The following is a 27,739-nucleotide window of genomic DNA, read 5'->3' as shown; positions in this document are numbered from 1 at the left end:
GTCCTCACGTAATCATGCCCGAAGATGTAAGGCAGGAAGACAGCCAGGATGGGGAAATAGAAATCTCCTTTTACAAGGAGAAAAAGCATCTTGCCTGGAAGCCATCTAGCACACTCACCCAAGGGTTTCATTGGCCAGAAGTAGGTCATTCAGTATATTAAGATTACATTCACTATACTGACAGAAATACCAAAACAATAATGGCTGTAAAAGCTTATATTTATCCCATAGAAATGAATTTTACAGGTAGCAGTCCAAAGCTGGGAGGCATGGCAGCTGTATTTCACCAAGTCCTCACGAATTTGTAGACTCTGTGGATTGGAATTTGTGGATTGGAATTCCTCCTTCCAACTCATGGTCCAAGATGGCTGCTCCAGCATCAGCTATTGAATCTGCATTCCAGCCAACAGGAAAGAATGAAGGAAAGGAATATTCCCTTCTCAAGAATACATTCTGGAATTGTACATGTTATTTCTGCGTATATCCCATAAGCCAGTATTTGGCCACAAGGCCATGACTAGTTGAAGAACGTCTGGGAAATGTAGTTTTTATTTGGAATGGCCATGTTCCCAGCTAATGTTCAAGGTTCAGAAAAAGAAGAAGAGAACAGACTTTGGGGGTCATCTTCCAGGAGGGTAGCTACAGGAGTTTGGGAAAGTAGTTTTGTTTTGTTTTGTTTTTTTAAATTTTTTTCAACGTTTATTTATTTTTGGGACAGAGAGAGACAGAGCATGAACGGGGGAGGGGCAGAGAGAGAGGGAGACACAGAATCGGAAACAGGCTCCAGGCTCCGAGCCATCAGCCCAGAGCCTGACGCGGGGCTCGAACTCCCGGACCGCGAGATCGTGACCTGGCCGAAGTCGGACGCTTAACCGACTGCGCCACCCAGGCGCCCCGTGTTTTGTTTTGTTTTTTGAAGAAACAAGCAAAGGAGAGTGAAGTGGGAAATGAAAGTTGCTTGAGCCAACCAACCAGGCCTGCCTCAGGGAGGATTGACACTTGATGGAGCAGGATGCTGAAGGATCAAGAAAAGATGGATTCAGAAGTACACATAGGGGCACCTGGGTGGCTCAGTCGGTTGAGCGACCGACTCCGGCTCAGGTCATGATCTCGCGGTCCGTGAGTTCGAGCCCTGCATGGGGCTCTGTGGTGACAGCTCAGAGCCTGGAGCCTGCTTCGGATTCTGTGTCTCCCTCTGTCTGCCCCTCCCCCACTCACACTCTGTGTCTTTCTCTCTCAAAAATAAACATTAGAAAACAAAGAGAAAGCCAACTCTTCTTGTTGGTTTTAAGTGCCTAGGGAAATGAGAAAATTAGTAGACCCAATATTTTATTTGTTATCCTGTAATTTGAATCGTTAGAAACATTGAGAATTAAATGTTTGAGTTTGGGGGTTTTTGTTTTGTTTTGTTTTTGTATAAAACTTAATCGAGGGTAGTTTGAACAGTGCTTACCTTCCTGTCTGTCATATAACTTATTGTACAGAGTGAGCATTTTTTCCATGCCTTGGCAAACTGTCATACTCCTTTCCAGATTTGGATCAGCTTTCTGTATTTTATTCTTTGCACTTCCGATGTCATGAAATATCTTTGAGATGACAGATGATTTTTTTTTTTTATCCATGTCTCTTCCCTTGGAACATCTTCATTCTTTCCTGCACAGCTACTCTCTGCAGTTATGTTCATAAATTTACCCTTACTAAATTCTTCTGGCTGCATATCCAGAGTAGAATAGTGACAGAGTGACAATGTCATCCCACAGCCAACTGTTTCTTCTCTATCTCCATTTAACTTTGACTTGAACTTCACTCTCACCACTATTGCTTTTTGTTTCCTTGCTACACTATTATCTTTGTTGGCAATTCGATTATCCTTTTTTTTTTTTTTTTTGTAAATATCACAGGTGTTTACCACTGGGAATGAAGGAGACAACATGACCACATGCTTTGTTGTCTGTGCATAAACTGAATAACAAATTCCAGTCATCTATTGACTGGCTGACTGACAGAGAAGTGACACGATTGGTCACAGATCATGATTTGGATCTGTTACTTGCATAGTCATTTCATGGACTAAAAGGCTAGCAGCAAAATTTGTACTTAGGCAAGTACTCACAGTTAATGTACTCAGGTAACAGATTTGAACGGTGAACTGTATTGTTGAGGGCCTGATGTATGAAACCAAATGATTGATACTTGAAATTTGTGCTGTCGCCATGCAAAGCAAGGGCTATGCTGCACGTAGGTGGTGTGTGACATGTAGTGAGCACTTAGTACATAGTAGATTGTTTTCCTTGCATCATCTTTGTCATTTTCGTTATATTACTACTGCTTTTACTGTTCCTTCTGAGCTGCAGGCCACTGAGGAGTCAGCCAGGGAGGGAGGGGCTGGTGCCGGGAGGTGGCAGACGACTCTGTGTTCTCAGCCAAGAGTGTAAATGGCCACGTCCAAAGGATACCTTAATCTCGACTGAGGACTTAGGCCAAGGGCTTATTGGCAGAGGTCTGGGGAGGAGTTCAGGGGAGTGCCAGTAGGTGGGCAGGACTCAGCAGAGAGGCAGGGCAGGCACTGCTCCTGAGATGAGAGAAGCAGATGGTGTCTGAGAGGTCTGTTCACAGATCGCAGGGCTCCAGCCATGGGTCTTGGCTAGGGCTGTGGCCAAGGCATGGGAAGGGCAGCTGGCAAGAGCCAGGCAGGACTCTAGGCCAGGTAGTGCCCACACCAGTTACCGGAACAGGCAACTGGTGCACGAGTCGAGGAAGAAAAGCACTCCTCTTGTGCGAAAGAGGGCGAAAGAGGCCCATTGCAGGTGCAGTGGCTGTAGCTTGGTAACAGAGAAGAGCCCGGAGTGCCTCCTCTTGGGACAAGAAGATGACCCATCATTGAGCCCCATCAGGAAAAAGTGAGGGAGCCGAGGCTCCTTTTAGTTCTAGTTCCTGCCCCACGTGGGTGATCTTGGAGCCCAGCCCTGGGAGACAGAGGCAATAACAGAGGCTCTCAGCCTGACCCAATGTAGTGATTCATTGCTGCTATAGATTGCTTCTTCCTTTCCTTCTAGTCCTTCTATCAGCCTTAACAGATTTTATCTAAGACCTTATCTACCAAGTAGTACACTCAGCCAAGGCAGGCCCTTTGGGTAAGAAGGAATGACGAACATTTGACTCTCAACTAATACAAAGTAAACACGGAGTGAAAATGACTCAGATATACTTTGTATCAACTAATAATACCACAAATGTAAGATGCATACAAATCACACAGGACTGCTTGTGGGCATATAACTGAAACCGGACCAACGTGACGTACCCACATGATGGTTTATTTTCCTCATACGGTTAGATGTTTCAGAGTACTTCGTTCACAGCTGCTATGGTGACTCCCGGTGCCATCGGGGACTTAGGCTCCTCCTATGCTCTTGCTCTGCCCTCCTTAACATGTGCTGGGCTGCTGAATCCTACAACATCAGGGGAACCTACCCACATTGGGCAAGGATATTTTCCATTTGCTTCTATGTACCTACGCTCCACTCTTCTTCAACTTGTTCAGTGTCCTGAGAGGCTGACTTAAAGACAATATGTCACTGGAGCTCCCCTGCCCTCTGATTTCCAGTAGAGTTTGGCCAGTGGGGGGCACCACCAACAGGAGATTGTAAACTTGGGGTAATTAGCCTTCTAGTCGCTTTCGTGTGATCGGTGCAGGCTGCTCCTTTTCCAGTCCTGGAAACCCCTCCTCCCCTCGCCCTTCAGAGTTACAAGTGGTCATAGCTCCCTAACTGCACCCTTTCTTAACCTGTGTTTCCTTAATACCGACCTTTCCAAATAATGCCCTTTTTTCAGAGTCTCCACCATTAGTTTGGAGAGAGCCATCTGTGTCCTGCCAGTGCTGGAAGCCGAGCTACCCAGCCTGAGTGGCAGGGCCCGGGCTGTGGACGGATCGGTGACTGCAGGGTCACCACCCACAGTGAAGCTTCTCGTACTCCCGCTTTTAGGTAATTCGGCCTTAAAACTACCTGGGGTGTTGTCTGTTGGGGAATTGCCCTCGGCAGGCCCCCTGGGAAAAGAACCATCAGGGAAGAAAATAAGGTTCTGCAAGAAATTGTGCGGCCTTACGTGTAGCCCTTGCCATCCCCTATGGAGACTCCTCTACTTACCGGAAAGATAGCCTCATACATTTGCCAGCAAAGAGGGCCTGTATAGGAGAGACATATGGATTTTGAAAGCCTCACTCCGGCAACTAAGGAGTGTATCTCTGGGCACAGGTGACTTCGACCCCTAGGCCCACCTGGCCCCCCGGAGGCATTCCAGATGATGACTAAACCTAGTTGGTTAAAGTACAGAATGGTTCATTGGTTCCTAGGTGCGTTGTGTCTCTGAGAATGTATAAGGCGTGGGTTTCTAAGGCCCTCTTGGCCCCCTTCCTGGCACCTCGGACCCAGGCGAACACTTTTGTTCTTCAAAACCACTAATGGTTCAGGGAAACAGCTAAGAGGTCATGTCCCTGTAGCTGTTCCACTTGAGGTGTTGAGAGACATGACAATTCGTGAAAACAGCAAAGTAAATACTTTATAAATTATAAACATAGATACATAATAAAAACAATAAAAGAAATTAATAAGCAAAGGGCAGGAGGGAACGTTACGACAAAACAATCATGTTATTCCTTATTGGGTGATTATACAAAGGAACAATTTTAGAATTGGGTAATGTTAGAAAAACATAGCGTATGTTACAAGGAAATCACTCGCATATATAATGCCACGTTTACTGCAATAAATCGGCCAGTTCAACACACTGCTGTTGTCTGTGTCCATTTTTATTTTAGTTTTTTATTTTAGTTTTATTTTATTTTCACCGACGCCGTTCTTCCTTCGGGAACCCCTGGTTGCTGGAGCTGGTCTCCGGCATGCCAGGACCTTGACTGACTCAAGACTGCAGTCTGTGCATATGTGGTCATATGCAGCAGCACAGTGTGGACCTCTCATCCCCAGAGCTTTGAGATGGCCACTCCACCTCCGGGCATCCAGGTTGGACTTCAGACAAGAAGAAATGGCAAAAGGCACTAAACGGCTCTTTGCCAGGAAAACAGTAGCTTTTTAGGAAGTCACAGACAGCAAACTTCCTTCTGCTCACCTGCCATTCTAGCTGCAGGATGTCTGGGGAGGTATGTCTTCTTTTTAATATTTATTTAGTTTTGAGAGAGAGAAAGAGAGAGCAAGAGCACAAGCAGGGGAGGGGCAGGGAGAGAGGGAGACAGAGGATCCAAAGCGGGCTCCACACTGACAGCAGAGAGCCCAAGGTGGGAGCTCGAACCCAGAAACTGAGAGATCATGCCTTGAGCTGAAGTTGGACGCTTTACTGACTGAGCCACCCAGGCGCCCCTGCGGGGATATTTGTAACTAGGCTATTACTGCCCCAAGTGAAAGAGTGTTTCTATTTCAAGGAAAGAAGCAGAGAGGGTTATTAAGTAGGCTACCAGAGTGTTTGCAACATCATATAACTCTTTTGGATTTTGTAAAGAAAAAGTTACAAATAACTTACTCTTATAATTCCTTTCCCTAGTTCATACCTTGGGGTGTCTTCATCTAATGGTAAAAATACACTAGTCTCCCATTATTTGTGGTTTTGCTTTCCAAGGTTTCAGTTACCCTCAATCAACCACAGTTGGGAAGTAGATCTCCATTCTGATGACAGAGGGCACCGTAGCCGAATACTATGTCACACTTCCTGCGTCATTTACGTCACTTTGTCCATTTCATCTCATTACGCAGGCATTTTGTCATCTCACATCAGCACAAGAGGAAGGGTGAGTACAATATGAGATATTTCAAGAGAGAGACCACATCCACATAGCTGTTATTACAGTAAATTGTTGTAATTGTTCTATTTTATCATTATTGCTGTTAATCTCTATGCATAATTTATAAATTAAACTTCTGCATAGGTATATATGCAAAAAACGTAGGGTTTTGAAAACTACCCATGGTTTCAGGCATCCACTGTGGGCCTGGGGACAGACTCCCCGAAGATAAGGGGGGACGGCCGTGATAACTTCCATGTGTTGAGCCCTCACTGAGCCCTTTACAAGCATGACGTCTTTTAACCCTCATACAAGTCCTTGGAGGCTTCAGGAAATTGAAGGTGAGATATTGAGTAATGTGTTCAGTATAAAGTCTGAGCTAATAGTTGGGTCTGTCTGTCTGTCCCCACAGCCCATACTGGTAGCCACTGCACTTATCAGAGTATCCCTTAAAACCTGTATCTCTTTCTGGTCTCATTTCTTCTCCCAGCGAAGCATCTGTGCACACAGTGTGGAAATCAAGGTCGTAGGTAGTAAGCCTCTTGCATCCTTAGAACATGGCCCACTGGAAATAAAGGAGACTGATTCCAAAGTTGGAGACAGTAAAGTGTCAGAGAGAAAGGGTACGAAGAACAATCAGAGAGATTTGGGTCCATATGGAAGTTAATATGAGTAACAAACAGAGCCTATGAAAACAACATAATTATTATTTCAATTGTGAGTCTCCCTCTGGGCTACTTTGGTTGTCATACTCTCTGAACCTGCTTATTCACCAGCTCTCACACTGTGGCAGGCATTCTGCTAAGTGGATCAGAGGTACAAAAGGGGGAGAAAACCCCGTCTTTGGAGGAAACTGGGAGGGGCAGGAATCAGTTTGGAGGGCTTTCCACCACGATGCCGTGGGACACGTCTGATGGACTGTCCTGCTGCTCCTAATGGCACATGATTTTGGAAGGGCAGGGGGAAGCCCTGAGCCAGGAAATACGTTTGCCCGAGTGAGAGCCAGGAGGACTGGAGCAGGAGTGCTTGACAGCAGTACTCTGTGCTGCCACGGAACCTTCTCACTCCCCCCAGGGGATCTGTGCATTCAATGTATCTGCCACAACCAGAGACGAATACATCACAACCATGTCTGTTAGCTAAAACACTGAGTAAAGTTGTCCCATAAAATAGAGTACATCTCCTTGAAGTGAAAAGAGGAATAGCATAATGTCAAGCCTGCTTCAGAGAAAAATGACACACTTCCTGGATTGTGTGAGGACTTCAGGATAGGAGGATGTAAGGGAACACCACCAGGGCAGCAGATAGGATACTTCCCTACGAACAGTGACAGTGCTAACGGCCAGGTAAGTGGAGAATGCAGAATGCGAAAACAGTGGATGTGGTTTAACCCTTCGAGTTGCAGCCACAAATCCTAGTACAGCAAAACCTTGGTTTGCGAGCACAATTCGTTCCAGAAACATGCTTGTAATCCAAAGCACTTGTATGTCAAAGCGAATTTCCCCATAAGAAATCATGGAAACGCAGAAGATTCGTTCCACAACCCAAAAATATTCATATAGAAATGATTACAATACTGTAATATGATACAAAAAATAAAATACAAAATAGAAAGACAAAGAAACAAATTAACCTGCACTGACCTTTGAAAACCTCCGTGGCTGGTGAGGGAGACCTGGGAGAGGAGGGTTATTGTGCAGGACGACTTTCACTATCACTATCGATGTCACTACTATTGGCTCGATGGAATCTTTCTCTGCATGGGGGCCATTGTATATGCTCGCGTGGATGTTGACTACAGTCCAGGGTTAACAAACTCTTGCCGTGCACTGTATTTAATGGAACTGGCAATAAGGCAGCAGAGGAAAGGGTCTCTCTCTGTCTGCAGGCAGCCTGAGCTAGGAGGAAGCAACGCATCCCTAAGCTTACTCTTGGATGGAAAAGCAAAGGCCTGTCTTTGGTGCTTTGAAGTGACAAAAAATATACTAGTGCCAGTTGTGGGCACCTTCCAGTGTTCTGGAAAATCACTGATTTCTGCCAAACACCGTGGCCTGAGACCAAGCATCTGAGCAATCACCCACAATCTTGCAGCGAGAGAGAGAAGACCCATTGGCTCAGCTGTGATCATGTGACGTTCAGCATCACGGACTACTCGTATTGCAAGACACTGCTCTACATCAAGTTAAAATGCATTAGAAATGTTTGCTCATCTTGTGGAACACTCACAGAACAAGTTACGGTCTAAGGTTTTACTGTATTTGGAACACGCCTCAAATAAGAAGCAGGTGAGAAGTGCTGACAGGCATTCTGGTCCTGGCTTCATCACCAACTTGCTTTGGGAACTTGGACTTTAACATGCTCAAAGCCTCAGTTTGCCTATCTGCAAATTGGGGCCAACAACATCTGTTCAACTTACCTGACAGCAATGTTACGAGAATAAAAACAGAAGATGTGCGGTTGCTTTGTCAATGTCCAAAGTTCTGTACAAATGGAAGCTATTCCAGATATTCCCTCTCCAAGCTCAAGTCTGAAAAAACAAACACTAAATCCTTTAGAGATGCCTGTTTAATATAGTAGCCACTTGTCACATTGGCTATTGAGCACTTAAAATGTGACATAGTGCAACTGAGGAACCGACTTCTAAATTTTACTCACTGTTAATGAATTTAAGTTGGGACACTGATACTGGATTCAGTTATTGGAAAGCCATTAAGTATGTTTGCAACATCCTGAGTATGTGAGTCTACTTTTTAAACTGTAAATTTTGTGAAATCTAAATACATACCAGTCTGTGATGAAATTTAGTCTCTGAATTGAGATGTGCTACAAGTGAAATACACACCAGATTTCAGACTTAATGCAAAAAAGAATGTAAACTATCTTGTTAATAATATTTTAGGGATGCCCGAGTGGCTTAGTCGGTTAAACGTCTGACTTTACCTCAGGCCATGATCTCAAGGGTCCGTGAGTTCGAGCCCTGCGTGGGGCTCTGTGCTGACAGCTCAGAGCCTGGCGCCTGCTTTGGATTCTGTGTCTCCCTGTCTCTCTGCCCCTCCCCCGTTTATGTTCTGTCTTTCCCTCTCTCTCTCTCTCTCTCTCTCTCTCTCTCTCTCTCTCATAAATAAATAAATAAATAAATAAATAAATAAATAAGTAAATAAAATTTTACATTAATTACATATTGAAATAATATTTTGTATATATTGTGTTAAATAAAATATCATTAAAATTTTATCTCTTTGTACTTATCTTTCTTAAAAAATGTTTTAAGTTTATTTCTTTAATTTGAGATAAAGGCAGAGAGAAGGAACAGGGAAAGCACAGAGAGAGAGAGAGAGAGAGAGAGAGAGGGAGGGAGAGAGAGAATCCCAAGCAGTCTCACCACCATCAGCACAGAGTCCAGCACGAGGCTCGAACCCACAAACCACGAGTTCAAGACCTGAGCCGAAACCAAGAGTGGGATGCTTAACCAAGTAAGGTGAAGGTGCCACCCAGGCACCCCTGTACTTACACTTTTTTAAATTTAAATTTTAGTTAACATTCAGCACAATATTGTTTTCAGGGGTAGAATTCAGTTACAGCACATAGAATTCACTTACATACAGTACCCAGTGCTCATCACAAGTGCCCTCCTTAATACCCATCACCCATCTAGCCCATGCCCCACCCACCTTCCTCCATCAACCCTCAGTTTGTTCTCTATCATTAAGAGTCTCTTGTGGTTTCCTCTCTTCTCTTCCTCCCCTCCCTCACCTCCCATATATTCATCTGTTTTGTTTCTTAAATCCCACATACAAGTGAATCATAAGTTATTTGTCTTTCTCTGACTGACTTATTTCACTTAGCATAATAATACATTGTAGCTCCATCCACATTGTTGCAAATGGTAATATTTCATTCTTTTTGATGGCTGAGTAATATTTCATTGTGTATATACACCACATCTTCTTTATCCATTCATCAGTCCATAGACATTTGGGCTCTCCTCATAGTTCGGCTATTGTTGCTAATTCTGCTATAAACATTGGGGTGCTGTACCCCTTTGAATCTGCATTTTTGTATCCTTTGGGTAAATACCTAGTAGTGCAATTGCTGGGTCATAGAGTAGTTCTATTTTTAACTTTTTAATGAACCTCCCTACTGTTTTCCAGAGTAGCTGCACCAGTTTGCATTCCCACCAACAGTGCAAAAGCGTTCCCCTTTGTCTGCATCCTTGCCAACACCCATTGTTTCTTATGTTATTAATTTTAGCCATTCTGACAGGTGTGAGGTGATATCTCATCATGGTTTTGATTTGTATTTCCCTGGTATCTTTTTTTTTAATGCTTAGCCCAGCACCTGGCACATGGTTTTTCTCTCTCTCTTTTTAAGTTCATATATTTATTTGTTGAAGGAACCTTACGCCCCATGCGGGGGCTCGATTCACTACCCAAATGCCCTTCCTACTGAGTCAGCCAGGCACCCTCTCTTTGTACTTACCTTTTTAAAAAATATTTTTAATGTTTTTGTTTTATTTTTGAAAGAGACAGAGTGAGAGTGGACGAGGGGCAGACAGAGAGGGAGACACAGAATCCCAAACAGGCTCCACTGAGCTGTCAGCACAGAGTGGGACACGGGGCTTGAACTCATGAACCGCGATATCATGACCTGAGCCAGAGTCGGATGCTTAACCAACTGAGCCACCCAGGAGGCCCTGTACTTACCTTAAAGTGACTTTTAGAAAATTTAAAATTACATGAGGGCTTGCATGATGTTTCTATTGGGAAATACCACTTTAGAAAGAACCAGTGAGCAGGGGATCTTCATATCCTTGTAGGAGCTAAGGACAGAGGTTGCAGAACTAAATTCCATGATCCCAGGCAACGTGCTGGCACCATTTCCTGGGTTTCTGAGAATCAATAGCAGAAACTGAACAGCCCAGAGCTGGGTGGGGTTGAGTCCCTGCCTGATTCCTTTCCATGTTCAGGCTCAAAACACGCCATCTTAAAACTTCTATTGCTATTATTGCCTTGGTAGAATGAGACCATAGCTGTTAGCTGGGCTTTAATTTGGGGACCACAGCATTTTAATGACTGGGACATTTCAGGAGAAACCAGTGGCTGTGAAGATAGTCTTAAAATCAGTGTGAACTTAATTCTTCCACTTCTGCTCTTGCAAAGTTTACCTTAGACCTATCGTGTGGTGGAAATTCACCCTCCAAGAGTCTGCTCTTCTCCAGTTTTGAATCGTTTCCTCCAGCACTGCCTTGTTTTCGAAACGATTTGCACGCAGATTGCCGGAGGAGGATGCGAGAGGAAGCCCGGGCCAGGCAAGGAGCTGGCCTGCCAAGCACATCTGGAAGTGGTTTCAGGGGCCGCCTCACCCCGCAGCCAGCGCAACGCCCCGATTCCCAGCTGCTTCGCGCAGGGGTGGAAGAAACCCGAGCCGCTCCAAAGTCAACGCAAGCAAAGGGGGGGGTGTTGGGGGCAGGGGCAGGCATCCTCTCTTGGAAACGGAATATTGGCCTCGGGGCTCTCAGCGCTTTGGGCTTTCCAATGGGATGTTAGCAGCAGCTGAAGCAGCCCGGGGGCCAGCCGCGAGCGGAACGCTCTGCCCTGCAGCTCTTCTGGACCGAGGCGCCCGCAGCCTGCCCTCACCGTTCACCAGGTAAACAGAAACTGGCAAGCCGCGCGGCGGCCTCTCCATTGCAGCCTGGCCGGCCTGCAGCGGCCCTTTATTTCGCTATAGACTCAAGGACGTAAATCAGAGGTGGCCTGTCCCACGAGAACTTTGCTTACAGGAGCTCCTAGCCAATGTTTGTAGCATGCAGAGGGAACTTTTTCTTTTCTTTCCTTTTTTTCTTTTCTTTTCTTTCTTTTTTTTTTTTTTTTTTTTTTTTTTTTTTTTTTTTTTTTTTTTGCCATTGCAGCAAATCCAGGATACTCAGTGTGCAAGTTGTTCACATGCTGGCTGGACTGTTTTTTTGTTTTTTGGTTTTTTTTTTAATTTTTTTTGAATGTTTATTTTATTTTTGAGACAGGGACAGACAGCATGAACAGGGGAGGGTCAGAGAGAGAGGGAGACACAGAATCCGAAACAGGCTCCAGGCTCTGAGCTGTCAGCACAGGGCCTGACGCGGGGCTCGAACTCGCGGACCACGAGATCATGACCTGAGCCGAAGTCGGATGCTTAACCGACTGCGCCACCCAGGCGCCCTGGCTGGACTGTTTTTATCCAGACCTGGGTTGAACCCCCTTGTCCAGTGTGATTTACTATTTTCATCGTATTTTAAGCATGGCAATCAGTGGTTAGGTAGGACGGGATAAATGCTAGTATTTAAATGCAGGTACATTTCTGGCCACAAAAGATTTCAAAATATATTTTTTTAATGTTTATTATTTATTTTTTGAGATAGAGACAGAGTGAGAGTGGGGGAGGGGCAGAGAGCGAGGGAGACACAGAATCCGAAGCAGGCTCCAGGCTCTGAGCTGTCAGCACAGAGCCTGATGCAGGGCTTGAACTCACAAACTGTGAAATCATGACTTGAGCCCAAGTCGGATGCTTCACCTAATGAGCCACCCAGGCGCCCCTGAGCCACAAAAGATTTAAATGAGCTGTGATTCACATTTTCAGAAGCTGTCATAGGAAGCTATTCATAGGTCCCCCATTCTAAAAAAGGAATTGGTAGTTGTGGAAGTCTAAGTGAGGCTTGTTTATAAATGCAGTAATCATAGTGTTTGGGTTCAAAATGCTTTTTTAACATTCAAAAACTGTCTTGTGCTCACTTTATGAATGAATGTACACATTGGATAAGCCTGATGTAGGCTGATATGCAACTTATGATATCAGTTAAGGAGGAATAGTTAAGGGGATGCCTGGGTGGCTCAGTCGGCAAAGCATCTGACTTTGGCTCAGGTCACGATCTCATGGTTCCTGAGATCGAGTCCCGCATCGGGTTCTGCACTGACAGTGTGGAGCCTGCTTGGGATTCTTTCTTTGCGTTTCCCCCAAGCACGCGCGCACACACACACACACACACACACTCTCTCTCTCTCTCTCAAAATAGATAAACATGAAAAAAATTTTAATTAAAAAAAAAGGAATAGTTAACACAAGAGTAAGAAGAGAGAGAGAGGAAGAAAACATGATGCTATCTAAAACATGGTGGGGGCGCCTGGGTGGCTCAGTTGGTTGAGCTTCCGACTTCGGCTCAGTTCACGATCTCGCGGTCCATGAGTTCGAGCCCCGCATCGGGCTCCGGGCTGATGGCTCAGAGCCTGGAGCCTGCTTCTGATTCTGTGTCTCCCTCTCTCTCTGCCCCTCCCCCGTTCATGCTCTGTCTCTCTCTGTCTCAAAAATAAATAAACGTTAAAAAAAAAATTTTTTTTTTTAAATAAAACATGGTGCTAGTCTTCTAGTTGTTTGGCCCCGTGTCATTAAATATCCAAAGTGACATTGGCTGGTTTGTTTTGTCTTCTCCTCCACGTGTCTTCACATTGCATTTCTGTGCAGCACCCATTTTGGGTTGCACATTTCTGTGTAGGACGCATTTTGGGTTTCACATTTCTATGTAGGATGCATTTTGAGTTGCACAGTGGACTCCAGCCCTGCGTCGAATGCAGGTACATGTGGGGCAGGGCAGCAGGGAGACCATGGGCCCTGGCTCCAGGTCACAGAGTCAAATCTGCGCATTGCCACTTAACAAGCTTTATAAGCTTTGACTCGGAGTAGTTACTTGTCTGTGCCTCTATTTCCTCATCTGGAAAATGGGAATTAAGTGACATCGTGTGTGTAAAGGATGTAACACAGCATCTGCAGAGTAGTGAGGCCTCGGGGAAGGTTAGCTTCTCGGGTGGTGCTGATGATGACCGTGGTGATGACGAAGTGACCACACGTCCTGTGTTGGGTGGCAGCCCAGCATTTGGCAGATTGTTCCCTCTGATAGTCCAGTCTCCCAAGTGTTCCTCACTTCCTCATGTTGTTTCTCCAGGGTCCTGCTTTCTTTCTTCCTTCCTCCCTTCAAACACCTCTTTCTTTTCTTTTCTTTTTTCTTTTTTTTTTTTCACCCTGGCTCTTTTTATTTCTTCTTTGTTCTCTTTCCTTCCCGAGAGAAGCACAGCTCATTAAGCCACGGTTCTCATACTTTTCACTTCTCATTGCCAGGGAGCACGATACTAAATACTTCTTTTATTTCAGCATTTCCCAAAGAATGTTCTGAAGAACATAGTCCCGTGGGGAAGATGCGTTCGGTGAACCATATCACACTCTGAGAAATCCCAAGGCAAAGTGGCATTTTAAAGGTCCTGAGAAGTCCTGCAGTAGAGAGATCTGCTTCAGGTTGTTTGACACAGAAGTTCCCAGTTGACCCCCGAACCGTTTTACCACATAACATTGATTAGCGCTTCTCAGAGCACACTCTGCAATATCCTCCTCTGGCCCCATTTGTTTTCACTTCAGCTCCCCTTGTAGACGGACATCCTCCTTCACACCTCCCCTGGCAAACACCCAAGCAGACATGGTGTCCTTCCTTCCCTAGGTCAGGACATGAGCTCGATCGCCTGTGCCATATTGATATCTAGAAAATCTGACCTGAAGCGGCCAGCTGGGATCAGCAGTTTTTCTGCAAAGGGCCGGAGAGGTGGCCACGTAAGCCTCACCATCTGCGTTGCGCCTACGCAGATCTGCTGTTGTCGTGTGAGACTGGCCTTAGACAACACATTAAAGAATAAACCTGCCTATCTTCCAGGAAGACTTTATTTACAAAAAGCCCCCCCAAAAAACAAAACAAAACAAAAAAACAGTAATGGGCAGGATTTGGCACAGAAGCCAGAGGTTGGGGACACCTGCCCTAAGGCCATTTTGTGCAAGAATGCGTCGTTCCAACACAGGAGAAAGCAGAACAGACCCTCCACACACTGCACCCTGTCCCCTCTGGCTCCCCTGTCTTTGGGTCCATCTTGACTGAACCTTTCATGCTAGAGCAAACAGGTAAAAAGGCCAGAGATGTTTTGTCAGAGACCAAATTCCTGAGTCCCGATGCTGTCCTTTCCCTTTTCTTCAGGTGAATCCCTGCTATTGTCCTGTTCGTGGCTCTTTAGGTGGCATGGGTTGAGGCGAAGTGCTCTACTGGTTGCTTTATGCCGTGTGTGAACCCCAGGGGTGAAGGTCCCGAGGGGTGAAGTTAAATCACGGAGCTTACGTCAGTTGCTTGACACAGGATGATTGCAATCAGCAATGGAAGGCGTCGGCTCTGAAGATGGTTAGGAATGTGAGCTCAGAGCCAGACTGCCTGGGCTCTGCGGCTTGTTAATTGTATCACCCTCCCCGAACTTTAGTCTCCTCGTGGGTGAATCAGGGATAATCACTTTACGGGTCGTTGTGAGGACTGGATTAATGAACATATGTAAAGGCTGTTGTGTGAGTGTTACCTATTGTTACTATAGGCTATTTAATTAAATCTGCAGCGCAGCCCCAGTGTGCTCATGAGGTTTTGTAAATTGCCCGGGATTGCATCGCTAAGGAGTGGGGCAACAAAGCCTGTGATATTTCCACCCAGGTAGGTGCCCTGCGAGATTTAACCACTCAACAGTAACTTGAAGGAGCCCCCCTCTTTTACCTTTCCTTCTGGTTTCCATGTTCTTTCCTTTCTTTTTCTTTTTTTCTTTTACTTTCTTGTTCTTTCTTTTCTGGTGATGGCGTTAGATTCCTTCTCAATTTAGCCATACTGAAAGTCCTTACCAGCTGATTAGAGCTGGCATGTAGAATAACACTTAGGGGCTCTGATTTTTGAAATATATTTCTGGAGTCCTTCCCACTTTTGCCTTTTCTTCCAAGGCAGAGCTCAGTCACTTAGCTACTGCCAGGTCTTAAAACATTCTTTCCAGATTTGGCCATGCGCCCAAACTCTTTGGCATCTGGTAAAATAGCTCCCTGTGAAAGGTCTTCAGGGGCCCATTTTTATTATTTTTTTTAATTTTATTAAAAAATGTTTTCAATATTTATTTCTGAGAGAGACAGAGCATGAGCAGGGGAGGGGCAGAGAGAGAGGGAGACACAGAATCGGAAGCAGGCTCCAGGCTCTGAGCTGTCAGCACAGCCCGATGCGGGGCTCGAACCCAGGAACTGGGAGATCACAACCTGAGCTGAAGTCGGACGCTTAACCGACTGAGCCACCCAGGCACCCCCAAAAAATGTTTATTTATTTTTGAGAGATAGAGCGTGAGCAGGGGAGGGGCAGAGAGGGAGACACAGAATCTGAAGCAGGCTCCAGGATCCAAGCTGTCAGCACAGAGCCCGACGTGGGACTTGAACCCACAGACCATGAGATCATGAGCTGAGCCGAAGTTGGACTGAGCCACCCAGGCGCCCTTCAGGTGCCCATTTTTAAACTTAACGGACATTTCTCAGGTCCAGACCAATTCCCTAAACTCTCCTTTTCTTCCTAGTCCCAGGCCCCAGGACCTTGGCCTTTTTCCTCCACCCTTTGAATGTGCCGCCATCCCGTCCCCTGCCCAGGGATTCTTCTCTCCAACACTGGCTGTGTGGCTCCACCTTCCTTCCTGTCTTGAGGACAAGCCCACAGACTCCTGAATGCCAAAGGCTTGGCTATCTACTGCTGCAGAGAAACCACGATACAGAAAGTCACTCAGCCTAGGAAAGCTTACAAAGGACCAGGGGACACAGTTCCTAGGGCTTGTTGTTTTGACGGTAGGTAAAAGGCTGGTAAGAAGACCAGAGCCCTCTGCTTTCATTCCTCCACTAGATCCACAGTCCCTTCCTTCTGGCTTTTTTCCTTAGTAAAGGTATGCTGCCCCCTTTCTTCCTGGGATTGAAGAACAGGGCAAGAGCCCCTTTCCCTTTCTTCCTCTCTCCTGTTTGTCACTCATTCATTCCACACACATTTGTTGAGGCACACAGAGGCGGGCAAGCCACAGTGCCTGCCCTCAGTCACCTCACAGTCTAGTGGAGGAGACAGGCACACTCATAATATTAGAACAGTTCTGAGTGCAGGGATAGGGACAGGAACGAAGATCAGGGGAGCAGCCAGGCAAGGTAATCAAGTAAGACTTCCTGAAGGAGGTGATGCCTGCATTGAGTTTTTAAGAAATAAGTAACAATCTACTGGGGAAAAGAGGAGAAAGGGCATTTAAGGCAGAAGGGACTGCATGAACTGAAGCTCAGAGACAAGGAAAACATCGACTGGGTGTGGAGGACAGTGGATGGCTGGAGACAAAGCCTCAAACAGTTCAGCTTGGACAGAAGTCATGGCACAGAGGACCTATGGACATCTTAAACTCCAACCTTAACCTTCCAGTAGTGGATTTCCAGTGAAGGACTTTAGGCAGGACAGGGACATTCAGAGTTGTGTTTAATTTTTTTTTTTTACTTTATTTATTTATTAAAAAAAATTTTTTTTTAACGTTTATTTATTTTTGAGACAGAGAGAGACACAGCATGAACGGGGGAGGGATAGAGAGAGAGGGAGACACAGAGTCGGAAGCAAGCTCCAGGCTCTGAGCCATCAGCCCAGAGCCCGACACGGGGCTCGAACTCTCGGACCACGAGATCGTGACCTGAGCCGAAGTCGGACGCTTAACCAACTGAGCCACCCAGGCGCCCCTATTTATTTATTTTTAAAAGAGAGAGACAGAGAGAGCAAGCATGAGCCGGGGAGGGGCAGAGAGAGAGGGAGACAGAGAATCCCAAGCAATTCTCTGTGCTGTCCATGCAGAGTCCGACATGGGGCTTGAACTCATTAACTGTGAGATCATGACCTGAGCCGAAATCGAGTTGGGCACATAACCGACTGAGCCACCCAGGTGCCCCAATCTGAGTTGTGTTTTAAGTCAGGCAAAAGAATTCTACAAGACAACTGAACTTGATTTCTTCAAAAAAAAAAAAAAAATTTAGGTCATGAAAAATAAAAAGGCAGTGTGGGTGGGGGAAGATTGATTAAGAGTAAAAGAAACTAAGGATATGACAAGCAAACTATAAAAGATGATGTCACAATAATGGGAGATGTGAATATGAATTATTTATAAGATGTTATTACATTAATGTTCTTGTTCCTGGAGGTGATGATGGTGTTGTAGTTATGTAGGAGGACGCCTTTGTTTTTGAGAGATGCATGCTGAGATATTTAGAGGTCAAGCGTCATGGTGTCTGCCCTATATATGAGAGAGAAATCAGAAAGAAAGTAAATATGGCAACAAGTTAGCAATTGATAAATCTGACAGAAGGTATGTGAGCGCTAAGATTCATTCTTTCAACTTTTTGGTAGACTTGGATGTCTCAGGTAATAAGAAGAAAAGGAAAGTCGACCAAAAAATTAAAGGTGCTGTGTGGGACACCTGGGTAGCCCAGTTGGTCAAGCGTCTGACTTCGGCTCAGGTCACGATCTTGTAGTTCGTGAGTTCGAGCCCCTCATCGGGCTTGCTGCTGTCAGCACAGAGCCTGCTTCAGATCCTCTGTCCCCCTCTCTCTGTCCTCCTCCCTCTCTGTCCCTCCCCCCTCTTCCCCACCTTTCAAAACTAAACATTTAAAAAATAAAGGTACTCAAACTGCATGTAAAATTAATATGATTAGCAAGCAACAAAAAGAGTCACTATGTTATACTGGTGATAGATTGCGGAAGGGCAGGGGGCAGAAATTCTGGAGGCACGAAGGCCAGGTGTCAGGTGATTGCAGAGTCGATGAGTGGGTAAGACGAGGCAGAACAGAAAAGGGATGGGCTAAGAACCTTTTAGGGGGTGAAACTGTAGGCGTTGGTGGAGTGAATGAGCCATCAGGGAGGAGGTGAAGGGGATGCCCAGAGCTCAGCAGAAGAGGACTTCTGGGGGCTGGGGGGACACCGATTTCAGTGGTGAACAGACAGGGTTTGGGGTGCTTGTGCAGCTCCGGAGGGGAGGGACCACGTTCCTCTCTTCAGTCTAGAAGTGGTTTTGAGGGTGTATAGTGCCGGGCACTTGTGCGAGACCCATGGCAGTGCACAATCAGGCATTTCCTGCCTTCGCGGAGCTTATAATCTGTCTTCGGGAGGCCGGACGATAAACCAGTGATGACACAGGCAGCTGCTGAGGGGAAGTGATACATGTATGGCTGGGGTGAGGAGCTTTTGATGAAGACTCTGAGGGACATGAAGGAGCTAGCCACATGGATATCTGGGAGGAGTGTTCCAGGTGGCAACAATAGCATTCCAGGTGGAGGGAAAAGCATTCCAGGTGGAGGGAACAGCAAGTGTAAAGGTTTTGAGGCAGGAGAATGTCTGGCAAGGAGGCCGGTGTGATCATGTGATATCTTGGAGGAGGTTATAAGGACTTGGGTTTTTTGCTCTGAAGGAGACAGGAGGCCTTGGAGGGTTTTGAACAGAAAATGACATAACCTGACTCCTATTTTTTTTTAAGTTTATTTATTTATTTATTTATTTATTGAGAATGAGAGAGAGAGAGAGAGAGAGAGAGAGAGAGAGAGAGAATCCCAAGCAGCCTCCGTGCTGAGAGGGCAAAGCCTGATACGGAGCTTGAAGCCACAAACTGTGAGACCATGACCTGAGCCAAAACCAAGAGTCAGACGCTCAACCACCTGAGCCACTCAGGTGCCTCGCAACCCGACTCCTATTTTAATAGGCTCACTCTGGATGCTTTGTTGAAAATCAGCTAAAAGGAAACAAAAGCAGAGCAATTCAGTCAGAGGGTGATGGTGACTGGGCCACAGTAGAGGCACTGCCGGGGGCAAAAATTCTGGGTATATTTTGAAGGTAGGACTGACGGGACTGGTCGCTGTCTGTATGGGCGGAGTGACCAACAGAGAGGGCTCAAGGATAACAGCAACTTTATTTTTGCTGGGGCAATTAGAAAAATGAACTTTCCGTTAACGGAGTTGGAGAAGATTAGGGGTGGTACACATTTGGGGGTGTGGATATCAGGAGCTCGGTTTCGGACAGGTGGACGTCCCCACGTGGATCTGCCCCAAGGGCAGTGCATTTTAGGAGTCGGGGTCCACAGGACGGGTTGGGGCCGTAGACAGTCCTTTGGGAGCTGGCAGCATGTAATGGGATTTAAAGCCGTGAGACGGGATGAGGCCTCCTAAGGAGGGAGTTGAGAGAGAGAAGAAATCAAACACGGAGTCCTGAGGCATTCCAACATTTAGAAGCTCAGGCAATAGGGGGAACCAGCAAAAGAGACCGAGGATGAGCCGTCAGAAAGGTCCCACACAGGGTGCCTGGGGGGCTCAGTCGGTTGAGCCTCCGGCTTCGGCTTCGGCTCAGGTCACGATCTCACAGTTTGTGAGTTCGAGCCCCGCCTCGGGCTCTGTGCTGACAGCTCAGAGCCTGGAGCCTGTTTTGGATTCTGTGTCTCCCTCTCTCTCTCTGCCCCTCCCCCACTCGCACTCTGTCTCTCCCAAAAATAAACGTTTAAAAAAAAAACAAAAAACAAGACCAAACAAAAAAGCAAAGAAAGGTCGCGGACAAGCAGGGGAGTGTGGAGCCTTGCGGGCTGTGCCCAGGACAGGATGTGCCCAGGACAGGACATGTGTAAAGGAGAGAGAGCCGGCAGGTGATGTATCTCCCACGCACCCGGGCCTCTGCAGCACGGGAATGAGTCCCTTGGTGCATTTCTTCACACACAGGGACCGTGTTGACCCACAAGATGATGCTCTGCCCCCAAACATGCCAGTTTCTCTGGGCCCCAGGTCTCTGCCTCCTATTCTACGGGGTCTTAGGATGCTCCTCAGCTGTTCCCTGAATCCCGAGCCCCTGAACTTCCTCCCATCAGTTTTCTACCTCTTTACAACTCTGACGCCCCTACCAAATCCACGTAATCGGCTCATATCTAGGAGCTGCAAATGTTTCGTGAGCACCTACTTGATCTCTTAGAATGCTTTTGACTGCAAGCACCAGAAACACCAATTCACAGCGGCTTACACAGAAAGTGCCACCATCAGACATGAGATGAAATTACGAAGAGGGAAAGGATGCCAATCTTTACAGTTTCGTATTTAAAAATTTTTAATAAAACAGGCTTTCTTTTGGAAGTACATGCTTCTCAAAGACTCCACTCCTGCCTTCTATACTAAAAGCTGCTCAAAAGTTTCCTACAAGAATCTGCTTCAGGAATTTCTCTCCTTGGCTTGCTGCTGCCATGCCTTGCAATTCGATGTGCCCTTACGAGTTTCCTGAAGCCTCTGGTTTCATTTATTTATTTTGAGAGAGGGAGAGGGAGAGAGAAAGAGAGAAAACATGAGCGGGGGAAGGACAGAGAGAGAGGGAGGGAGGAAATCCCAAGCAGGCTCCACACTTTCCATGCAGAGCCCGCCATGGGGCTCCCTCTCAGGAACCCCGAGATCATGATCTGAGCCGAGATCAAGAGTTGGACGCTTAACCGACTGAGCCACTCAGGCGCCCCAACCTCTTGTTTCGTTTTAAAGGGATTTTCAAATTGGCAGCATGCTGGATGGGAGAAAGATGAGCCCCCTTCTCAGATGAGCCAGCCGGATGATCTTTCTGCTTCTGGCGTGATCTCAGCCGTTACAGTAACCGAGCACTCAGGGGCAAGCAGTCCAAACTTGACTGACACCCCATCAGCACACAGTGCCGTCACCTGCTTCCTGGGGTAACCCGAATGGCCCTCGAAGGGCTCCAGCACCTTGCGGTTAAAGAGCATAGGCTCTGAAGTCAGAGAGCCCTAACTTCAAATCCCTGCTCTGCCCTTTAGTAGCTGTGTGATTTTGAGCAAGTTACTGAACCTCTCTGAGTCACAATTTCCTCATTTGAAACCTGGAGAGAGCAATATATCCACCTGAAATGTGTAAGAATTAAAGGAGATCGTATACCTAAATGGTCAGCACAGATTCGGGTGCAAATTAAGCTTGCAATAAACGGTAGCTATTATTATCATCTGGCCCCTGCAAATCTCTCCCCATATGTGCACATGATTCTGGCCACAGGGAATGTATTTGTAAGGACTCTTGTTTGCAAGAAACTAAATGTATCGTTTTGATTAACAGGGTTGCCCAGGGAAGAGCTGGCATCAGGGGCTCAGGTTCAGATCCTTTTGACCTTCTCCTCAGTCTCTCTCCCCTACTACCAGATGGCCTTTGTTCATGGACTGGGGAGGAGGGGGCCTGTGGCCAAAGACCATTCTATGCTTACATCATCTTAAAGAGTTAGCTGAATGCATATCATCTAAAATCATAAGTGGATAAAAAGTACCTGAAATCAATATCCAAAGAATCCTAAGTAATGTGCTGCTTTGACGCAAATCATAAGTGGATAAAAAGTACCTGAAATCAATATCCAAAGAATCCTAAGTAATGTGCTGCTTTGACGCGATTCTTTCCCAGGCGTAGAGGGGAAGAGGAGAAGGGCCAGTGCACATGCACCCTGGGTGTTCAGCCTAGAGCCTGGGAAAATAAAAAGGATGTTATAGCTGGTTCTTTACAGCGAATTAAAGACTTGAACCAAATTCCTATTGAAGAGTTTCCCAAGATCACTGCCAACAAGTTCTCACAACACTTTGATTCATGAGGGAACCCTGGGGTGCTTGGACATCCCCCCCCCTTCTTGCTTGCCTCCCGTAGGCTCTCTCTGTCCATGTTGCTGGTTTCTAAAGGTTATTATTCCGTTTGCTGACTGCTGCCTCCAGTCAAATGTCAAGTTCAGAAGTTCCTTTGAAGAACCGTAATTAAGAAGGCTCAACTTAATTTTAAAATAAACTTTGGGTTTTCAACACAAATTGTTATTTATAGCAAATTAACTTTTTTTTTTTTTTTTTTTTAAGATAAAGGAAGTCATTTGCCTGCTCCTGGGTGATTGGCAAAATGCTACAAAGAAGGGAATGAACATATAAATGTGACATAATTTTATTTTAGATTTCTAGGCTGAACTGAATTTTTAAAATAATCTAAATTATTTTATAATCTAACTGTAATCTAAATTCTAATCTAGGGGCGCCTGGGTGGCTCAGTCAGTTGAGCGTGAGCGTCCGACTTCCGCTCAGGTCATGATCTCATGGTTTGTGAGTTTGAGCCCTGCATCGGGCTCTCTGCTGTCAGCACAGAGCCCATTTCAGATCCTCTGTACCCCTCTCTCCCTGCCCCTCCCCCTCTCTCAAAAATAAACTTGAAAAATAAACATAAATAAATACATAAGTAAATTCTAATCTATTTTTATAAGCTAAAATTCTAACAGCTAAACTTCATTTTCTTCATCAAGCCTATGTTGTTATCCTCTGCTTCTCTTTATGCCACTGCTTATTCTAATGAGTATAGAAAGTACTGTAATAACCATAAAGATAAATTGTGAACCGCGAAAGCCAGGAAACAAAGTTGTTACATGCATTTTGAGGAAAAGGGTGTGTTAGCTTCCTTGGATTTCAGAGCACAAAATACTCCAGAATACTGTGCAAAGATAAGATTTGAATTTGGGGAAACGTTCACTTGACACTTTTTCATGATGTTTCAGCCCTTGTTTTGCCTCTGTGTAAGCAGGGTGCTACTTTGAGAACATTGTGGAATGTTTGAGGTTTTAGCCACTGACAGCTGTCCAGATCTACAATCGTTATAGAAAGCGTAGGAGAGAATCCTAACCTTCGGCTGAGCCCTCTCTCCTTTCTTTGGGACACACAGACCTCAAGATTCAAACGCCTTGGCAGATCTCAAGTGTCCTTTTGGACACTCTGAAATTGGAATGAATCTTAACAAAAATAATTAGTTCGGTGGAAAGGACTGTCTTCCCAACAAATGGTCCCGGAACAACTGGATCTCTATATGCTAAAAAATTAACCCACAACTCACGCCATATGCAAAAATTAACTCAAAATGTAGATGTAAAATATAAAACTACAAAACTCTCAGAAGGAAACACAAGGGAAACTCATCACGGCCTTGGATTAGGCCAAAAGTTCTTAGACATCACATGAAAAGCATGATCCATAAAAGAAAAAAAATCGATGAATTTGACATTATCGAAATTAAAAACTTTTGCTCTGCAAACGTCATTGTTAAGAAAATTAAAAGACAAGTCACGTCCTGGGGAAAGTATTTTTCAAATCACATATCCAACAATGGACTTATCCCCAGAACATATAAAAAACTCTCAAAACTCAAAAGGAAGAAAAGCGGTGATCCAATCGGAAATTAGGCAAAAAGCGACGCCTGGATGGCTCACAGTCAGTGAAGTGTCTGACTTCGACTCAGGTCATGATCTCGCGGCTCGTGAGTTCAAGCTCCACGTCAGGGTCTGTGCTGACAGCTCAGAGCCTGGAGCCTGCTTCAGATTCTGTGTCTCCCTCTCTCTCTGCCCCTCCCCCACCCATGCTCTGTCTCTCAAAAATAAATGAAAACATAAATAATTAAAAAAAAAGAAATTAGGCAAAAGATTTAAGCAGACACTTCACCATTGTATTAGCCAGAGTTCTTCAGGGAAACAGAGGCAATAGGATGTATACGTATGTAGAAGAGATTTATTATAAGAAATTGGCCCATGTGATTATGTGACCGACAGACCCAAGATCTGCAGTGTAAGGTGGCAAACTAGAGACTCAGGACAGCCGGTGGTATTGCTCCAGTCCCCTTCTGAAGGCTGAGAAGCAGGAGGAGCCGTGAAGTGGCTCCAGTCTGATGGCGGCAGGCTCAAGACCCAGAAAGAGTATGTGTTTCCGTTTGAATCTGAAGGTAGGAAAAGGCCAATGTCCCAGTTTAAAGGCAGTCAGGCTGGAGAATTTCTCTCTTAACTCAGGGCAAGATCAGCATTTTTGTTCTATTCAGAACCTTAACTTGTTCGATGAGACCTACCGGCATTAAAGAGGGCAATCTTCTTTACTTAATCTACCACTTTAATATTAATCTCATCCATAGGCTCAGGTCAGTTAAGAATCCAGCTTTGACTCAGGTCACGATCTTGTGGTTTGTGAGTTTGAGCCCCTGCATTGGGCTCTCTGCTATCAGTGCAGGACCAGCTTCAGATTCTCTGTCCTCTTCTCTCTCTGTCCCTCCCCTGCTTGCTCTCTCTCTCTCTCTCTCTTTCTCTCTCTCTCCCTCTCTCTCTCAAGAATGAGTAAACATTAAAAAAAAAATAATATTAATCTCATCCAAAAACATTCTCGTAGGAACACCCGGAATAATATGTGACCAAATACCTGGGCACTTCATGCCCCAGTCAAGTTGACATGTAAAATTAACCATCACAAACATATACAGATGGCAAATAAACACATAAAAAGATGTTCGACGTGAGTAATTGTTAGTGAAATGCAAATTAAAGCCATAGTGAAATATGCCTTATTAGAGCAGCTAAAATTAAAAAAAATACAACACCAAGTGCTGACGAGAATGCAGAGCAACTGAGACTCTTTTACATGGCTGGCAGGAAATGCAGAATGACCCAACCACTAAGGAAAACAGGAAATTTCTTATAAAGTTAAATACACATCTACCCAATGACCCAGTAATCTAAGTATTTACCATTGAGAAGTGAAAATTTAAAATCACACAGAAACCTATAAATAATAGTTTACAAAAGCTTTATTCACGATAACAAAACACTGGAAATAACTCCAATGTCCTTCTGTGGGTGAATGGATAGACTGTGGTACATCCACACAATGGAATACTACTCAACAATAAAAAGGAGAAAGCTATTGATACACTCAACAACAAGTATGAATCCCAAATATATCATGCTAAGTGAAGGAAGAGAGTCACAAAAGGTCGTGTACTGTATGATCCTTTTTTAAAAAATTTTATTTATTGTTGAGAGAGAGAAAGGGGAATACAGAGAATTCTAAGCAGGTTCCACACCTTCAGTGTGGAGCCTCATGTGGAGCTCGAACTCACAAACCATGAGATCATGACCTGAGCCAAAATTAAGTCAGACGCTTAACTGACTGAGCTACCCTGTATGACCCCATTTATATGGCATTCTGGAAATGGCAAAAGCATAGGGAAAGAGAGCAGATTGGTGATTGCCAGGAGCTAGGTGTTGGGAAGGGTCTACCTACAAAAGGATAGCACAAGAGAATTCTTTGGAGGTGTTGAAATCGTTCTCTATTTCATTTGTTGTGATTAGTATAAGAATTTATGCATGTGTTAAAATTCATTCTCTGAAGAAGCAGTTGGCTTCTTCTGTTAAAAGATGTTCCTGGGGGCACCTAGTTGGCTTAGTCGGTTGAGCGTCTGACTTTGGTTTAGGTCACGATCTCGCCGTTCATGAGTTCGATCCCCGCGTCAGACTCTGTGCTGACAGCTCAGAGCCTGGAGCCTGCTTTGGATTCTGTGCCTTCCCCCTCTCTCTGTCCATCCCCTGCTCATGCTCTGTCTCTGTCTCTCAAAGATGAATAAGCATTTAAAAAAAAAAAAGATGTTTTTCCTGGAATACGTCTGGTTGATAGGCCTCTTAGAATTTGCCCAGAATTTGTCTCATGCAAAGGCAAGTGGTCTGTGTAAAAAGTTGGACTGGTAGCATCTTTGTGTGTGTGTATGTGTGTGAGTGCACATACACACACACTCTTAGAATCTCCTGTACTTAACTATTTGTTTGAACAGATAATCCATGCACATGATTCAACACTATAGGTGCCAAGTCTTCTGTTTATTAGAACATATCAGTTGGGTCTGCTCCAGCTTTTACAGCTGGGGCCCATTTTAATTGTTCGGTGCCGAGGGCCATGTTGGTTATTAAATATGTGCAGTATAAGCCTTGAAAGAATATCAAGTGAAAGTCCCCCTCTGTTTTGTATCCTGGCCCCTCCTTTAGTTTCTGTAATCTTCAATATAGAGGCATTTCAACATTGGCCTATATGACATTGCCAGGATGGGCATTTTAATGACCCTTAACAGTGTATGGCAATGCAAGATAGGAAATCTTATCCCAAATCTGTCTCCGGCATCCCTCCAGCCTTCCTCCCAGGGCTTGCTTTTCCATCCATACTCCTCTGTCCCTGCGCATCAGCCTGCCCCTCTCTGATGTTTGCCTGGGACCGGGTTCTCACCCTGCCTGTCACCTGGAACATCATGTCGGGAACCAGGGCGAATGAAAAGCCTCAGGACAAACCAGGCAAATGTGCCCAGGGCAGCAGTTTTTCTAGGTGATAAAACAGCACAAATGTCATCTTATCCCAGATGTCAGCTGAGTCTACCTTGCCCAGGGGTCTAACCTTCAACCTGGGGTGCACAGACCCTCACGGTGTCCATGGATACATTTCAAATGATTTCATGTACTTAGATGAGAGAAAAATCATAACTATTTTCACTCACCACTGAATGGAAGTGAGCATTTCCTTCAATTGTCAATGTAGGCTACAAGTCACAGAAGTTACCGCAGGACCTGCGCCATCATTGCCTGCAGAAATCAGATGTGTTTTTTGTTTGTTTGTTTGTTTGTTTGTTTGTTTGTTTTTAAAATGTTTCTACTTGTGTGTGTGTGTGTGTGTGTGTGTGTGTGTGTGAGAGAGAGAGAGAGAGAGAGAGAGAGAGAGAGAGAGAGAGTAGGGGAGGGGCAGAGACAGAGGGAGACACAGAATCTGAAGCAGGCTCCAGGCTCTGAGCTGTCAGCACAGAGCCCGACGTGGGGCTCGAACTCACGAACCGCGAGATCGTGACCTGAGCCGAAGTAGGATGCTTAACCAACTGAGCCCCCCCAGGCGCCCCCCAGATGTTTTTATATTATATTATACTGGTTACAGATACCTCACACTTCTTTAAAGCTCACCATCACCTCAACTGACAGCACCTTTGCACTTGCTAACACTTGCTACTTTATTATGTCACAAGTTTGGGTTCCCCCCTCCCACCGATGTTCTGATGGCTTCCTTTTCTTTAAAATTTTGTAATTGGTTTTCTTTGTAAAACAATATATTTTTTAAGCTTTAAAAACATTATTCTAGACAGAGGTCTGTAGGCTTAGCAAAGTTTTGAGACTTGTGTGTCACAAATAGTTAAGGGGTGCCTGAGTGGCTCAGTCGGTTAAGC

The 27,739-nt window shown here is 45.3% G+C and overlaps 1 protein-coding gene across 2 annotated transcripts in view; it reads left to right on the top strand.

The window, feature by feature from the left end:
* Positions 1 to 11,243: 11,243 nt before the first annotated feature.
* The window catches only part of GLT8D2 (glycosyltransferase 8 domain containing 2), a 45,617-nt gene continuing 29,121 nt past the window's right edge, over positions 11,244 to 27,739 (top strand). Inside the window, exons 1-2 of one of the 2 annotated variants that reach the window (XM_047867525.1) lie at positions 11,244 to 11,440; positions 16,219 to 16,480. The gene's annotated coding sequence lies outside the window, so the exon portion shown is untranslated. The remainder of the gene's footprint in view (positions 11,441 to 16,218; positions 16,481 to 27,739) is intronic. The other variant, XM_047867527.1, reaches the window with a different exon arrangement.

The sequence above is a fragment of the Prionailurus viverrinus genome, chromosome B4, assembly GCF_022837055.1.
Source record: "Prionailurus viverrinus isolate Anna chromosome B4, UM_Priviv_1.0, whole genome shotgun sequence".
NCBI lineage: Eukaryota > Metazoa > Chordata > Mammalia > Carnivora > Felidae > Prionailurus > Prionailurus viverrinus.
The sequence above is the reverse complement of the archived record's forward strand: the minus strand, read 5'-3'. Positions and strand labels throughout refer to the sequence as shown.